Source organism: Lathamus discolor, chromosome 24 (assembly GCF_037157495.1).
Source record: "Lathamus discolor isolate bLatDis1 chromosome 24, bLatDis1.hap1, whole genome shotgun sequence".
In the NCBI taxonomy this organism is placed as follows: domain Eukaryota; kingdom Metazoa; phylum Chordata; class Aves; order Psittaciformes; family Psittacidae; genus Lathamus; species Lathamus discolor.
In genome coordinates, this window is record NC_088907.1 from 235399 (window position 1) to 251223 (window position 15825).

The following is a 15825-nucleotide window of genomic DNA, read 5'->3' on the forward strand; positions in this document are numbered from 1 at the left end:
AACAATCATCCCTGCCCCGTCAAAAATTCGACAATTTTGTTTTATATCATCTCCCCCAAAAACACCATCTATGAAGGTGGAAACCATGGCAGAATTAACTCTGCTCAGCAGAGAGCAGGCACCGGAGATGATGGATTCAAATGTATTTTGAGGTAGGAAAGTGAGGAGAGACTGTACTGTGTGTGTCACCCTTGCAAAGCTCACTGTGTGTTGACCATGCCCAGGAACAACATTCAAACCTGGCTCTTTTCCTGTGGGATCAGAGGTCAAACGTTCGTACTTTACTCTGCTGTGCTCAGCAGAGAGCAGGAACCAGCAATGATGAATTTTAATGCACTAGGAAACTGAGGAGGGAAAGCACTGTGTCACGGTTGCAAAGCTCACTGTGTGCTGAAGACATACAGAAACATCATTCACTCCTGAATCTTCAGCTCTGGGGGTAGAGTCCAAACTTTTGTAATCTACTCTGCTGTGCTCAGCCGAGAGCAGACACCGGAGATGTCGGATTCAAATGCACTTTGAGGTAGGAAACGGAGGAGAGACAGCAATGTGTGTGTCACCCTTGCAAAGTTCACTGGGTGTTGAAGTGGGCAAGAGATATCTTTCACTCCTGGCTCTTTTCCTGTGGGAACACAGTTCAAATGTTCATGCTTTACTCTGCTGTGAGTGTGCCACCCTTGCAAAGCTCAATGTGTGCTGATGATGCCCAGCATCAACTTTCAAATCCGGCTATTTTCCTGTGGGAGCAGAGTTCAAATGTTCGTGCTTTACTCTGCTGTTCTCAGCCAGGAATAGGCACCGGATATGGTGGATTCAAATGCACTTTGAGGTAGGATAGTTAGGAGAGACAGCAATGTGTGCGTCACCCTTGCAAAGTTCACTGGGTGCTGAAGATGGCGAGAGACATCTTTCACTCCTGGCTCTTTTCCTGTGGGAGCAGAGTTCAAATGTTCATGCTTTACTCTGCTGTGCTCAGCCGAGAGCAGGCAGCGGAGATTCTGGATTCAAATGCGCATTGAGGTAGGAAAGTGAGGAGAGATAGCAATGTGTGTGTCACCCTGGCAAAGCTCAGTGGGTGCTGTAGATTGCGAGAGATATCTTTCACTCCAGCCTCTTTGGCTCTTGGAGCAGAGTTCAGACGTTCGTGCTTTACTCTGCTGTGCTCAGCCGAGAGCAGGCACGGGAGAATTTGGATTCAAATGCACTCTGAGGTAGGAAAGTGAGGAGAGACAGCAATGTGTTTGTCACCCTTGCAAATCTCACTCTCTGCTGAGGATGCCCAGCAGCATCTTTCACTCCTGTGGAGAAGTGGCTAACAGTTAAAGGTCACGTTCCCATCAAGGAGCTGAAATAGAACCTTTGTTTAGAGAATGGTGCAGACTTACTAGCACCAGATAATGAGGAACTGAGGGACATCTGGAGGGAAGCGCCATGGTCTGGCCAATTACAGACAAGGACACTAAATAATAAACAAGATAAGCACATAAAAATAAAGAATATAAGAGTACAGAGTTTAACTGTAAAAATAATGAGCATACGCAATGCCTTATTTGTGCCAGAACCAATCAAGTGCCTAGTATTTGCATATTCACTGTTGTATTAACTGAAGGTAGAAGCCCAATAAACGAATCGTGCTTATTGATCACAATGGTCGTGTTGATTCCTCCCTGCTGCAACAAATTGTCGCCCGAACAGGGACCCTCTTGCTGTTGCTTGACTGAGCGAAGACAGCTTGAATAAGAGGGGAGTGGAGCGATTGGAACAGGAACCCAGGTACCTTTAAAGGCTGGGAAGACAACAGGGATTGGGAAAGCTCCAAAGAATGCAGCCTTCGGAAGGCAAAGAACGCTTCGCTGCTGGCAGCGTCGGTTCCGAGAGCCTGAGCAAGATTTTACTTGGCTCGCCGCCCGCATTTCCTCTGCCTCCTGGTGAGCTGCACTGGCGCCAACGTCTTATGAGTTGAGAAAAAGTTGAGTAATAATTGAGTAATAATGGGTAGAGAGACAGCCTATGATTTATTTAAATGGTTCTTAGAGAAGCAGGGAGTGGATAATCATAGAATCATAGAAGAGTTAGGGTTGGAAAGGACCTCAAGATCATCTAGTTCCAACCCCCCTGCCATGGGCAGGGACATCTCACATAACACCATCCCACCCAAGGCTTCATCCAACCTGGCCTTGAACACCGCCTCACAACCTGCCTGGGCAACCGATTCCAGTGTTTCACCACCCTAACAGGAAAGACTTTCTTCCTTATATCCAATTTAAACTTCCCCCGTTTAAGTTTTAACTCGTTACCCCTTGACCTGTCACTACAGTCCCTGACGAAGAGTCCATCCCCAGCATCCCTATAGGCCCCCTTCAGATACTGGAAGGCTGCTATTAGGTCCCCACGCAGCCTTCTCAAAGGAATTGGAATAATTAAGGAATAATAAGGAATTGGACTGAACAAAGGGATTAAAGACTCTGACAGAATACGCGAGAGAGTTAGGTTGTTTCCGAGATCCTAACGATGTATTTGATCTAAACGAATGGAGGAAGTTTGGGGATGAGCTTTGGAATAGAGTGATTGATGATAAAAAGCAGGGGGGGGGAAAATGTGCTAAAGACTGGAGGACAGTTATTAATTGCCTACATAATTATGCAGTACTTCAACTCTTAAGACATATCCTCTCTGCAAGAAGGATATCGTATGATGAAGCTATGCTGAAAAGATTGTTGCTCTGGATTAAGGAAAAGGACTTAATCCTGGGGGTTGGAGAAGCCTTTGAGCTTGGCACTTGGGAAAAATCGCTAAGGTAGAAGTCTTTGTTTTATGGATGTTTTCAGTCCTTAACGTGAAGGGAGCAACCTTTAAAGAGACAGATTTAAATTTAAAGTTGAAATGGTCGGAGACTCATTATCCAGAGTCTGATGAGTCTACTGTATCTGAGGTCTCTTTTTGGAATGGTGCACGAGATAAGTTGTGGGATGCAGCCACAAAAGGCAGTGACACTGTGAAACATTAGTTAGTCATTTGGAGAACTATTTTAGAGACGTTAAAGTAAAAAAGTGAGATCGTAGAACCCAGTGTCCCCACTCACCCCTGGCCACCCCTGAGTCTCTGCCAGTTGCCGCCGCAGCTGCAAAGCCTGAGGACAGAGATGAAGACAGTCTTTTTGACCTGGGCCCTATTGACCCCAAGAAGGAGCCTGTGTGAGCTCATCAGGCTGCTGTTGCTGCTCCTGACGTTCTGACGCCTGTTAATTCTGATGCTGACCTGGATGATCCTTTTGACATGGAGCCGGAAAAGAAGCCTAATTTATATCCTCCAGATCCTCATGATAAATGGGCAGCTGTAAAGGGAGGAGCGAGATGGGTGTGGGATGCAGATGTATTGTGTGCTTTCCCTATGATGTATGTGTTGGATCATGACCCGCTGTGGGAACGTCTCTCGTATGACCTTATCAGGGATATCGGGGGGACTGTGGCGGACAGTGGACTTGGGGTCCCATATACAACTCATTTGATACAGTCTGCCTGTGATACTCATGTACTAGAAGTTGGCAAATATGTCTATGATTCTATTGATGCTGAAAACTTTGTAGATATTGCTGGCCACTTCTTCTGACGTAGGCTGGCCACCTGTGTCAGAATGAGTGTGCATTTTGATCAGTATAAAAGCCCAAGCCTCATGCGATGTGAGGGAGGCAGAGACTCTGCGGGGACGCTTGCTAGGGCTGAGCCTGCCACCTCACACTGCGATGATGCTTGTTGGAGCTGGTTTCCTGATAACCTTCAGAGAGTCCTTGTGCCACGTTCTGTACGTGGGACTTTGTAGTGCGAGTAATGATTGTCTGGATTTTGTGTTTCAAATATTGTTCCAAAAGATGTGTGAAGTGTGCTTGTGGGATCCCATATGCGTACGTATGTGTGTGTGTGAGATGAGGGCAGATGGTGTTCTATGTATTTTTTTTGTTATTGTGTTCATGTAGAAGTTTTTAACAGGTAGCGGTTTAACATTTCAGGCAAGAAAGGGTTAATGCAAAAGTGAGGCTGCTGGCAGGTATTTATGGTTGCTGCTGAAGCAGGCAGGCAGCTGTAGCTACTGCCGAGCAGTCTGCTGTTTGTAGCCGTGCAAAGCAGGGTGAACAACTTCAGAAAAAAAAGAAAAAAAAAGGTAAAGTTGCAGAGCATGGGTAGACAAATGTGAATCCAGGTGATAGACTGGAAATCTATTCAGAGAGAGGCTCTGTCAAACAATGATTTTGATTGTTCGCAGGCGTTGCAGGAAAAGATTCTCGCCTTTCCTGTTAAGTACCAGTTTAACCCTCAAGGTCAGGCAGTAAATGCTGAAATGTCTCCCTTAAATTGGAAATTGCTCTCTCAGTTAAGGCAAACGGTTTCTTCTACAGTCATTCAGTCTGAACCCACTAGGCAAATGTTGTCATATATTTGGGGAACAGATTTGCTGTTATCCGAGGATATTGAAAGTATTGTGAAATTAATCCTCAGCCCTTCGCAGTTGTTGTTATGGAACATGTATCGGTAGGAACCTTGTCTAGAGGCGGTAGCAGTTCAGCGAGGCAAGCGAGATCCCCTGGTTGGGGTGCAATTACAACACCTGATGGGAATTGGGCAGTTCTCCACTAAGGAGGCTCAAGTCCAGCTAGGTTCAGAATTGTTAAAAGAATCTATGAGACTAGCCTTGCGAGCTCTATCACAGATTAAAGATACTACTGCAGCTCCTGCCTACATGAAAGTGACACAGAAAAAGGACGAGCCCTTCAGTACCTTTGTGAATATGGTAGCTGATGCTTTAAAGAAGTTAGGTACTCCAGAATAAATGCATGGTATTTTACTGTTAGAACATATGACATGGGTACCTATGGGGCATCAGGCAAAAAAAAAAAAAAAGAAGAAAGTCAGTAGCAAGTACTAGCGGCCTTGGCACCTTTGCAAGCCACCGGTATGGTCAAGGATCCTCGATGTTTTAGATGTGGTCAAAATGGGCTCATTAGAAAGGATTGCCACCACTCGGTTTGGTGCCCTAATTGTCAAATGGATAACCATTGTGCTGCTACATGTCGACGCAAACAGAACCGGTTGGGAAACAGGCAGCGGAGAGCTAAGACCCGTCGCATGATGATTCCAAGTATGGGTCCTACAGCCCCCGCGCCTCAACGTGTGTACGCAGCAAATCAAACTCCATCGCTCTGCAACCAGCCACCACCGGCAGCCTCGGAATGGACTTGGCAACCGCAGCAGATACTACCTTATATGATAAGACCGTGTCATTGCTCTCTACCGGAATGTATGGTCCTCTGACTTTAAATAATAAGCCTATAGGAGCCTTGCTACCTGGGAGATCATCATCTGCGTTGAAAGGACTATTCATTTTTCCAGGTGTCATCGATGCTGATTATATGGGTGAAATTACGTTAAATTATTTATGCATCTTTGGTGATGAACAAACTCCAGCGGTTGTTAAGCACTTTGTACAAACAGAAGCGCAGAAGATAAAGCCTTCTTTTAAGGCGTACTATCGAGATCCTAATACAGATTTGTGGCAGGGACCGGCAGAAATAATATGTCTGGGCCGTGGTTACGCCTGTGTTTCTGCTCCCGCAAGACCCTTGTTGGTACCATCCAAGTGACTAAGACCGGCTGCTGCAGAAACTCCAGTGACGGCGTCTCCGAGCTAGTGAATGGACCCTGACTCGCAAGCCCGGGAGGAGCGTTGCTTGCGCCGAGCGCTACAGCCACTAATAGAAGAACTTAACTCCTTAATCAACACAGAGCTTTCGTTGAGCACGGTCGCACTCCTAGATCCGATCCATGGCCACAGGCAAATAGTGGTACAACTGAGATTGGTGATACAACAAGTGCTTCGATAACTCTGTAGTTTTTGTCATCAGCGTGACCCTACAGTAGAATTATATTGTGGTGGTTGCCAGTCTATAAGGCACCTTCTCCAGAGTTGGCTGAAACAAAGACTTCTTGTATAGTCTGTCAAAATAACTTTTATGTAATCCGTTTATAGCGCTTCTGAAATATTTAGCTAATTTTAGAAGTACAGATTTTGAATTACTCGAGTTATTTGAAAATAGAGGTTCACTTCATAGAGTTGCATATACGTTTGTTTTACAAGCTTCTTCGCCATTAGAGGGCTCATAATTATAGGGAGCTTGTAGCTTTATTGTGCTTTGCAATGTTGTTCTGCATATTTACAATGACTACTGACTCAGTCCTTATTCCTTCATAAAGAAAAAGGGGGAATTGTGAAGAAGTGTCTAACACAGAAAGGTCACGTTCCCATCAACGAGCTGAAATAGAACATTTGTTTAGAGGATGGTGCAGACTTACTAGCACCAGATAATGAGGAACTGAGGGACATCTGGAGGGAAGCGCCATGCTCTGGCCAATTACAGACAAGGACACTAAATAATAAACAAGATAAACATGTAAAAATACAGACGATAAGAGGACACAGTTTAACTGTAAAAATAATAAGCATAGGCAATGCCTTACTTGTGCCAGAACCAATGAAGTGCCTAGTATTTGCATATTCAGTGTTACATTAACCGAAGGTAGAAGCCCAATAAACTAATCGTGGTTATTGATCAGAATGGTCGTGTTGATTCCTCCTTGCTGCAACACACTCCTGCCTCTTTGGCTCTGGGAGCAGAGTTCAAACGCTCCTGGTTTACTCTGCTGTGATCAGCCGAGAGCAGGCACAGGAATATTTGGATTCAAATGCACTTTGAGGTAGGAAAGTGAGGAGAGACAGCAATGTGTGTGTCACCCTTGCAAAGCTCACTGTGTGCTGAAGATACACACCAACAACTTTCAAACCGGGCTCTTTCCCTGTGGGAGCAGAGTTCAAATATTCGATCTTTACTCTGCTGCGCTCAGCCGAGACCAGGCACCGGAGATGTTGGATTCAAATACACTTTGATGTAGGAAAGTGAGGAGAGACAGCAGTGTGTGTCACCCTTGCAAAGATTACTTTGTGCTGAAGATGGCGAGAGAGATCTTTCAAGGGCTGAGGCTCTGCAGTCTCTCCTTTCCCCTGCACCACCCTTGGCTTTCAGCCCCACAGCAGAGCCCTTCTGCAGCCGCTTCTCAGCTCTTGTTGTTCGCTGGCAGCTTCCAAAGGCACTTGTGCCTCTGCCGGAGCCAGAGCAATGGCCCAGCCCGTGCTGCTGCTTGTGGGGCGCTCTGATGGCACCATCATGTGAGTGCAGGGCTCGGCAGCGCTGGCAGGAGCAGAGCTGTGGGGCCTGACCCTGCTCCCGGGGCAGACGTGGGTGAGCTCCAGCGCTTGGGGTTTCGGGGCAGGAACCTTCGCCTTCGAGAAAAGGAAAGGGCGGGGTGGAGCCGGGATGGAGCGGGGTGGAGCCGGTATCGGAGTAGATTGGAGCGGGCGGGAGCCGGGCAGGAGCGGGGTGAGCGTGACGAGCAGGGCTTTGGCAGGTATTGAGTGGGAAAGGCAGGGGCTGGGCTGGGCTGCAGCCGGGGGGCAGGGGGTCGGGAGCAGGGATGCAGAGGGGGGGTCAGGGCAGTGGGGCGGCGTGGAGCGGGGTGGGCAGGGGGCACAGCACGTGTGCAGTAGGGTGAGGTGGGCTGGGCTGTGCCAGGGGCGCACGGGAAGCGGGGCCTGACACAGCAGGGGAAGTGCAGGCAGGGCTGGAGCCCACGCTGCGCATGCTGGGGATGGCGGCGGGCCCATTCTGTCCCAGCAGGGCTGGGCTAAGGAGCCCCCGTCGTGCTGGAGCAGCGCTGTCTGCGGAGGTGAGCAGTGTAAAAGATGTGCGTGGAGGATTAAAGGGTTGGTGACAGAAGGAAACGGTTGCGGTGCAGACTGGTTTCCTGGCCCTGAGGTTCCGTTCCCGAGATGTGGAGTACATCTTTGTGCGTTGTAAAATTGTATCCAAATGAAATTCGTCATTCTTGAATTGTGTGACACGATAATGACTATGGAAATGATGAAAAGTCACGTTTGGCACCTGTTTGATAGGCATATTCTTAATGCATAGAGAAGCTGAGTTAAGTTTAAGCAATGGCTGTCTTGCTTTAGCCCTTTGCAGGACATCTTGCATCTATTCCGATGGCTGCAATGAAACAAGAGGCTGGCTCCAATGTGCCATTCGGGTGGAGAGGCTTCCCTGGGACTGCGTCGTACCACGAAGCATTGATGTGTGATGCTAAAGCTGTTTCCGCTTAGCACATGGGAGCCAGAGGTAAGTGAGGAAGGTCAAAGTGTCATGAAAGCAGATGTGCTCATGTCAAGCTTTGTTCACAGTTGTGCAACAGGAGCATAAATTGGAATTGGGATGGTTGTTAGGATCTTGATCATTTCCAATATGAAAACCATGCCATGACGAATAACACTTTAAAGAATCTGGTGTTCTCTCTTGTAAGAGAAACAAATGAAGACAGGAATACCATTCAAAGACCTTACCTCTCAATGCATTCTTCTGTTCAGAAACATTATTGTCTGCCTTTTTGCTTTTCTTCTTTCCAGAGCACAGTGGAGAAAGTGGTGGCTGGCTCTGTCCCAGTTGCTCAGGTGATCGATCCCATTTGGAATCCCTCTTCCAGGCAAGGATAAGCATGAAGCAGCCACAAATACTCTTATAGAAATGAACTCAGGTCTGAGTAAGAGATTTGAATCCAGGTAAAAACTTCACTTATGTGTTCATGTGGAACATTAAGCCTCGAGACTGCAAAAAGCAGTGTAGGAGTAGTATATTTTATTAATTTCTCATCCACATCCTCTGTGGATCATTGGCCTTCACCCCCAGTCCAGGAGATAAACATCTGAGGCTGAGCGAGCTGAGTTAGTTCAGCCTGGAGAAGAGAAGGCTTCTTAAGGGGAGAGCTTAGAGCAGCTCCCAGGGCCTAAAGACGCGATGAGAAACCTGGAGAGGGGCTTTGGACAAGGGCCTGTAGGGACAGGACAAAGGGAATGTCTTTAATCTATGAGAGGGGAGATTGAGATGAGCTCTTAGGCAGAAGTTCTTCCCTGTGAGGGTGCTGAGGCGCTGGCAGAGGGTACCCAGAGAAGCTGTGGCTGCCCCATCCCTAGCAGTGTTGAAGGCCAGGTTGGACACAGGGGCTTGGAGCAAGCAGCTCTAGTGGAAGGTGTCCCTGCCCGTGGCAAGGGTTGGAACTGGATAAGCTTTAAGGTCCTTTCCAACACAAACTAGTCTGGGATTCTGTGATTTTGTTCAATACCTTTAGCACTGAATGTAATTCTTAAATGATGGGCAAAATGAACCACAGAACCCTTCAGCTGCCATATATGTTAGTAAGGGTAAGACTGGAAAACTGAGTTGTGTTTTCTTCTCCAGTGTCAGGAAACATGACCAAATTCAGGTTCCTCTTTGACCTGCAAAAACAACCACCGCATCTTTAGGATCTGCGCACGCATCTTGTTCCAGTGCTATCTAGTGCAGTTAGTTAGGAGCTACTGCTTGTGTCATAGGTGTAGAAGGTCCATCATGCCTCAAAACTTGCACGGTGACAGGTGTGGGCATATATGTAAGAGCTCCAAGTATTTCCAGTGATGCCTGTGTCTTCCCTCTGGCTTTTTAATTTTCCTGAAAACTAACTTAGTACCTTTCTGGCCTAGTTTAGTTGTCAGTTAACTCACTCTTCCCACTTGTTTTCCTATTTTCTCAATTACAATTGAGCTGTAAAGATCAGTACCAGCAGCTACAACTATCAGCTGCTGTGTCTCAGTTTTGTGACTTTGTGACTTTGCTGCTGCAGTCTCTAACCAGGAAAATACTGAAAACCTCTTGTTAGCCTTAATGACATGGTGTGATGTGGTTTTTTCTTCAGATGGCACCATGTCTTGAATGCAGACATCTGCTACCAGTAAATACACCCATTGCAGTGGATGCAGTCACCAACAGCTGCACAGGTGCACACCAAACCAACATCTGCTTAAAGGTAATTGAGAATAAATCTAACAAAAGAGCAGTTTACCTCCTGGCATGCATGTTTCTAAAAGGTGACTTCGTTAAAACTAGTTTGATCCAGCTTGTGTTTCTCTGATTACATTGTGAGAGCTTTAAGGGTTAGTAGAATTCAAACCACCTTGACTAGAAATAAGCATTAAAGGTAAACCACATAACCTCAGGAAGGCATCTTGAAAATCACAGGAGGTAGCAGTCTGAAAGGCAGGACATGCACTTGTGTTCAGTATGGAGGTATTCTGTGATTTTATCATTATGGTCTTACCATTATTGAGCATTATAGGTTTATTAAATAGGTCCTCATTACTCTGCTTCCCTCCGTTGATTGTGAGTGCTTGGCATAGATGGGCTGGCAAGACTGGGGCAGTGGGGAGATGCACAGAATGCTCAAGCACAGCATTAGTCAGCGATCCAAAAGAGCTGGTGGGCTTAAGTAGCCAAAATCTACCCTCCAGAATACTCCCTGCTTAAGGGCATGGGGAATCACATAGGGGCTGTCCTCCACACTTCCAATCAGGGGAAGAGGTGTGAGAAGGAGCCAACTGACACTGCATGTCCACAGTAGGAAGATTACAGACACTGCCCCCAACTGGGTGTTTCCTGGCATTCCTGATGCTGGTGCAAAGGGAGCCCTGAACTATTTGGTGGCAAACATCAAAAGAGCAGACTCGTGATTCTCAGCTGTGGTGGGATCTCGCTTGTGAGTTACAGTGACTGTGCTCGGGCACCTTCAGGGCAATAAGAACGATTTTCCTTGCTAATACCTGACTTGCTTTTTTGTGTGAGTGCAGTGACTAAGCAAACTGACGCTAGTCTATAGAAGCATCTGCAGGTATTGATGCTGGATCTGCTGAGGGAGCTGTAACATAGTTGAAAATTAATTGGCACCAACATCCATGGATTTGTGATGGGCAAGCACTATGGCCTAATGTCCTGGGTTCAGCTGTAGCAGTCATTTTTCTCCTTCTTAGTAGCTAGTGAAGCACTGTGTTTTGATGTTTTGGCTTGGGAACGTTGTTGATAACCCCCATGTTTTTAGTTGCTGCTCAAATGTTTGGTCTGGCCAAGGACTTTCTGAGCCTCATGCTCTGCCAGGGAAGAGGGAAAGCCAGGAGGAAGCAGAGACAGGACACCTTACCCAAACTAGCCAAAGAGGTATTCCATACCACAGCACGTCATGCCCAGGATGTAACGGGGATTTACCTGGAAGGGCTTGGAATGCAGGGTTGGAGGAGTTATCGGTGGGTGCTTGGCTGGGGGGAGTGGGGTGAGTTATTGGTTGGCTGCTGTTGAGGTGTTGTATTCTTTCCTCTTGTTATTTCCTTATCATTGTTATTATTGGTGGTAGCAATAGTGATTTGTGTTATACCTTATTTACTAAACTGTTCTTATCTCAACCCGTGGGAGCTGCATTCTTTTCTATTCTCTCTGTCCCTCTGGGAGCAGGGGGAGGGCAAGAAGTGGGGGGAGTGAGAGAGCGACTGTATGATTTATGGGTGACTTTGTTTAAACCACAAGTGTGATCATTTTGTGGAGTAGCCTGCCTGTCAGCAGAACACTTGTGTACCCAGCAACCTCCCTGGGACTCTTACAGACAACAGGTCCTGCTGCATTCCCCAAGGTGGAACTGGACGTATGCAATAAAGGAGCTCCCATGTACAGGGTGGAACCAAAAGCAGCCTTGGATTAGACAAAACAGGGAAGCCAGGGCCAGCAGACTAGCGCCCAGGAAAGGTAAGGCAGCCTGCCCACCTATCCTCCTCTGCTTTGCAACTACCAGCCTTTCTGTTTTCCACCTGTTTTTCCTTTCAGTTTTACCATCCTCCCTACTTTCTGTTGGGGCTTCTGAGAACACACGACCACATTAGCGCAGTGACCAGCCACAGAACAGCAGGCCTGCTCTCCTGCCTTGGCCCAAAGCTGAGCAGAGGGAGGCCAAGGAGCACATCTTTGCCTCTCCACTAGCTCAGCTATTGAAAGCTGACACTTGCTCACACATGACGAGCTGTTGGGAAGGTATAAGCAGACCCTGGATCAGACCTTTCTCGTGCACTGGGGATCAGGGGACAGAGTAGGGGCATCCAGCAATGTCTGGATGGGGCTAGAATGGTTCTAGACTTGGAACCAATTCCAGTGCCAGCTCAGCTCCAGCCATGAGCTTGCCCTGCCACATGGAGTGGGCATGTCACTCCAGTTTCCATCACAGACTAGATTTTTTCTTTGAGTGGACTTCTAAAACCCCTTGAAGGATGTATTTTATCTGCCCCTTAGCTCTGTCTCTCTTGCCTTTACCTTCCTCCTGAAATAAGGGAGAGATGCCAGTCAGTACTGCGGCAGAGCACTAGCAATGTCCTAATAACACCAGAGGTTTCAAACGTGCCACTGGGACCTGGGGACTTTAGCTAAAATTTCTGTCATGGTTTAGGACAGCTGGTAGCTCAGAATCAAGCAGCCGCTCACTCACTCTCCTTTCTATTCCCCCCCTTGGCTCCTGGAGGAAAGGGGAGGAGAATGGAAAGAATGTAACTCCCAGGGGTTGAGATAAGAACAGTCCAGTAGCCAATGTATAACACAAAACCACTACTGCTGCCACCAATAATAATAATGCTAAGGTGAATAACAAGGGGAGAGAATACAGTTGCTTACCACACATCAACCGATACCCAACCTGCCCTGAGCAGGGATCTGGGCCTCCCGGGTGACTGCCCCCAGCTTCCCCCTGGGGCGGCTGCGGGGTCTCTGTGCCCCCCTGCAGGATGGAGGGATGCGGGCAGGGGGAGGGAAGGGCAGCACAAGAGACGTGACCACACCGGGGAGTGTCACAGACCGGGTCACAAAGGGCCCCGCTGTGACCCTGCCTCCAAGGGCAGGAAGCACAGGGCATCCGGTGCAGACTGGACCTGGAGCTGGGATAGTCCCTGTGCCAGGAGCTGTCCTGCTGTCGGGAACCTTCTCTGCAGGTCTCTTTGTACCCAGCCGGGTATGCTGGGCTTCCTTCATCTGCCATGACCCTCAGTGGGGAGCGTGGGTACTTGCTGAATCTGCTGCTGCACACCTAAAGGGAAAGGGACTAAAGGGACTTGGAGCTGTGCCTCACCGTGCTTCACAGGAGAATGTTTCAGAGAAGTCATCCTTGTGGGGATAACTGAAAGGGCCTTGTTAATGACCAATGGTAACTAATCAGGGACTGAATTAAAATCAAATGGGAATCCAATGGTGATTTAGCAATAATTAACTTTCAATTCAACTGTTAATTCACAATGATTTGAAGATGATAAAAATGATAATTTAGATGATGACTTAGAGAATGAGTTTGCCTCCAAATATCTGTTTGATGCCTAAAGAAACCTGGAGGAGGATTCTTTAGAAGGGCATGTAGTGATCAGACAAGTGGGAATGGCTTTTAAGTTGACAGAGGGGGGTGAATGAGACCTTAGGAGGAAGCTCTTCCCTGTAAGTGTGGTGGGACACAGTCACAGGCTGCCCAGAATGAAATCCATCTGGCAGCAGCTTTTTCCTGGTTGAGGGCCTGCAGAGAGGCAGCTCTGCCCGGATTTACCACTGATTTAATAGAGATTAACCCATGGCATGAGAGTTGGAACTAGATGATCTTAAGGTCCTTTCCAACACTAACCTGTGATTTGATGAGAAGGAGAGAAATTCTTTTTAATAAGTGTCAGGATTGACAAAATGCTCCCTGCTCGTGGCAAAATTGGAGTATAATAACCCCAGTTTGGATGCTATGACCCATAAAGCACCCCCAGAACATCCTTAGGAGTCCCTGAGCATCCTGGGGATACCCCTAGAGAATCCCAGAGAATGCCTGCTGCACCTCCAGAGCACCCGACGGACCCAGTCAGAGCTCATGCATCACAATGACCTTGGAGACATGGGACCACAGGGGTGGCTGATTCTGGAACGCTCCGTGTTCAGGCGTGCAAGGCCACATAACCCCAAGGAACCATTTAGCAGAGGCACTGGGAGAAGACAGCTGTCCCTTGGAGCACAAGCTACCGGTGGAAGAGGCAAGAGCAGATCCTCTGGTGGTTCCCATCTTGGTGTCTTGGAGACACCAAGATGCACGTTGTGGGTGAGTGATGAGATAGAAACATTCCTCCTCCACAGCCAGAGAGCTTGAAGGTGCTCTTGGTCTGACACCTGGGGAGCTTTGAACGCTTTGAACTCCATGTCTCCCAGAACCACTTTCCAAGCCAAAAACTGTTTGCAACTCCTCCGTGAAGGTAGCTTTTTGCTTGGAAGGTGTTTGGGGGAGTTAAATTCAGTCTGGTTGCAGACACTGTGGATTCTTTTCTGCAGAGATGCAGCAAATGTGGTGCTGCCCATGATGCTGGCAAGGATTGCCGTGCGCTCGCTGGCAGGTGAGTGTTTTGCCTGGCTCTTGCCCTGGCTTTTTGGCCACTGCAGTGAGTGCTGCATGCGAGGAGGGATGTGGGAAGAGGCTCTGTGCTGACTGAGGTGACATGGTCACGCTGGGACTTGGGTTTCCCTCCCGGGAACCCTGTGGGCAGGGACTGGGGCTTTGCCACTGCTGTCCTTGCAAAGCAGGGCATCCCCTGTACAAGGAGGTTGTGTTGTTCTCTGCTCCTTTCCAACTTCTGCCTAGGGCAGGCCTTAGCTTCAGCCCAGCAGTGCTGCTCTGCCTCTCTTTTGCTGCAGGGTCTCGGTCCAGCGTTTCCTATATTCCAGACTGGGAAATGCTCTGTGTGCTCTGGGAAAGCCTGAGAGTCCCCTTTCAATCCTCCTTTCGAGGTCATCATGATTCTACAAAATCTTGAGTTTTAGATCAAACTCTGTCTCAGCTGAGAAATGACGCTGCAGGAAGGCAGTGTGTCTCCTAGCTGAAGGATGGTGCTTTTTAAGGCATGAATTCATGATTACAGTTCTTAGTGAAAAGCAGAAAAGATTTATTAATTATGCTGGCACCTATTGGATAAGCTTTTCTGAATGAGCATCTATACTCCCTGCTGAAGGGTGAAACCTAGACAGATAAGAAAAAGGCAGTAATGAGCGTAGGTTGGTCCAGTTCCAGAGCTAGATAACAAAGCCGAAACACAGTAAAACAAAACTACCAGCTTAACCTCACAGTAATGCTAGCAGTATTAGAGAGTCTTCAGCAGAGGTGCACTGACACTGAGGAGGTTACTGAATTTTAATTTCTTTCTTTATTCAAATGTATCTAGAGTCATCATCCCTGAATAGCAAAACATATCAATTGCCAACCAGAAGATCATGCACAAAAGACAAAAGGTCGCGCTCCTCAAAGTCTGAGAGGCTTTATGCATGCTCATGCCGCATTCTTCAATCTTCAAAGGGGGTCATTCATATCAAGCGCAAGGGTAAGCACAGGGCACATGGGGAAGGACCGATGGAGGCTGCAGCTCTCCTGGCTCTGCCCTGAGCTACAAAGAGCTGAGAACTTCTCCCTGCCTCGATACTCTTCAGGTTTTCGGTCATACAAAGAATTGTTTACACCCCAAATAAAAACCCTCAGCAGTGTTATGCCGGTAAATAAATAACACAGTCAAAATGATTCTGAGGCCATACTGAGCATGTCTTGTGCCGCCCAGACTCAACCGAGTCATGAGCGCCAGTACTGAACTTTACGATCAAGTGGGATTTCATCAGACGTCCCTTCTGACAATCAGAGCTGGGCAAAGCACTGCTTCAGAGCAAAGCTGACGCCAGGGCAGCACATGGACAGAGGTCCTGCTCCTCACAGCACACTCAGCCAGCACAAATCAGAGAAAGGAAATGCATTTCAGCTGGGGAGATTTCTATGAGAAATGCAGTGGATATCCTTGGAGGAGCCTGTCATAATTCTTCCCTGCCCTTTCCTTCTT

The 15825-nt window shown here is 47.7% G+C and overlaps 2 long non-coding RNA genes across 3 annotated transcripts; both read left to right on the forward strand.

The window, feature by feature from the left end:
• Nucleotides 1-405: 405 nt before the first annotated feature.
• Nucleotides 406-13018, forward strand: LOC136004075 (uncharacterized). 2 transcript variants are annotated; one of them, XR_010608223.1, is made up of 6 exons: nucleotides 406-523; nucleotides 8059-8221; nucleotides 8506-8658; nucleotides 9828-9938; nucleotides 11004-11119; nucleotides 11559-13018. It is a non-coding gene; the product is annotated as an uncharacterized LOC136004075 (long non-coding RNA). The 2 variants fall into 2 exon arrangements; XR_010608224.1 differs by lacking the exon at nucleotides 406-523 and adding an exon at nucleotides 7408-7454.
• Nucleotides 13019-13057: 39 nt separating this feature from the next.
• LOC136004076 (uncharacterized) lies at nucleotides 13058-15515 on the forward strand. The gene is made up of 3 exons (XR_010608225.1): nucleotides 13058-14054; nucleotides 14282-14343; nucleotides 15166-15515. It is a non-coding gene; the product is annotated as an uncharacterized LOC136004076 (long non-coding RNA).
• Nucleotides 15516-15825: the final 310 nt, after the last annotated feature.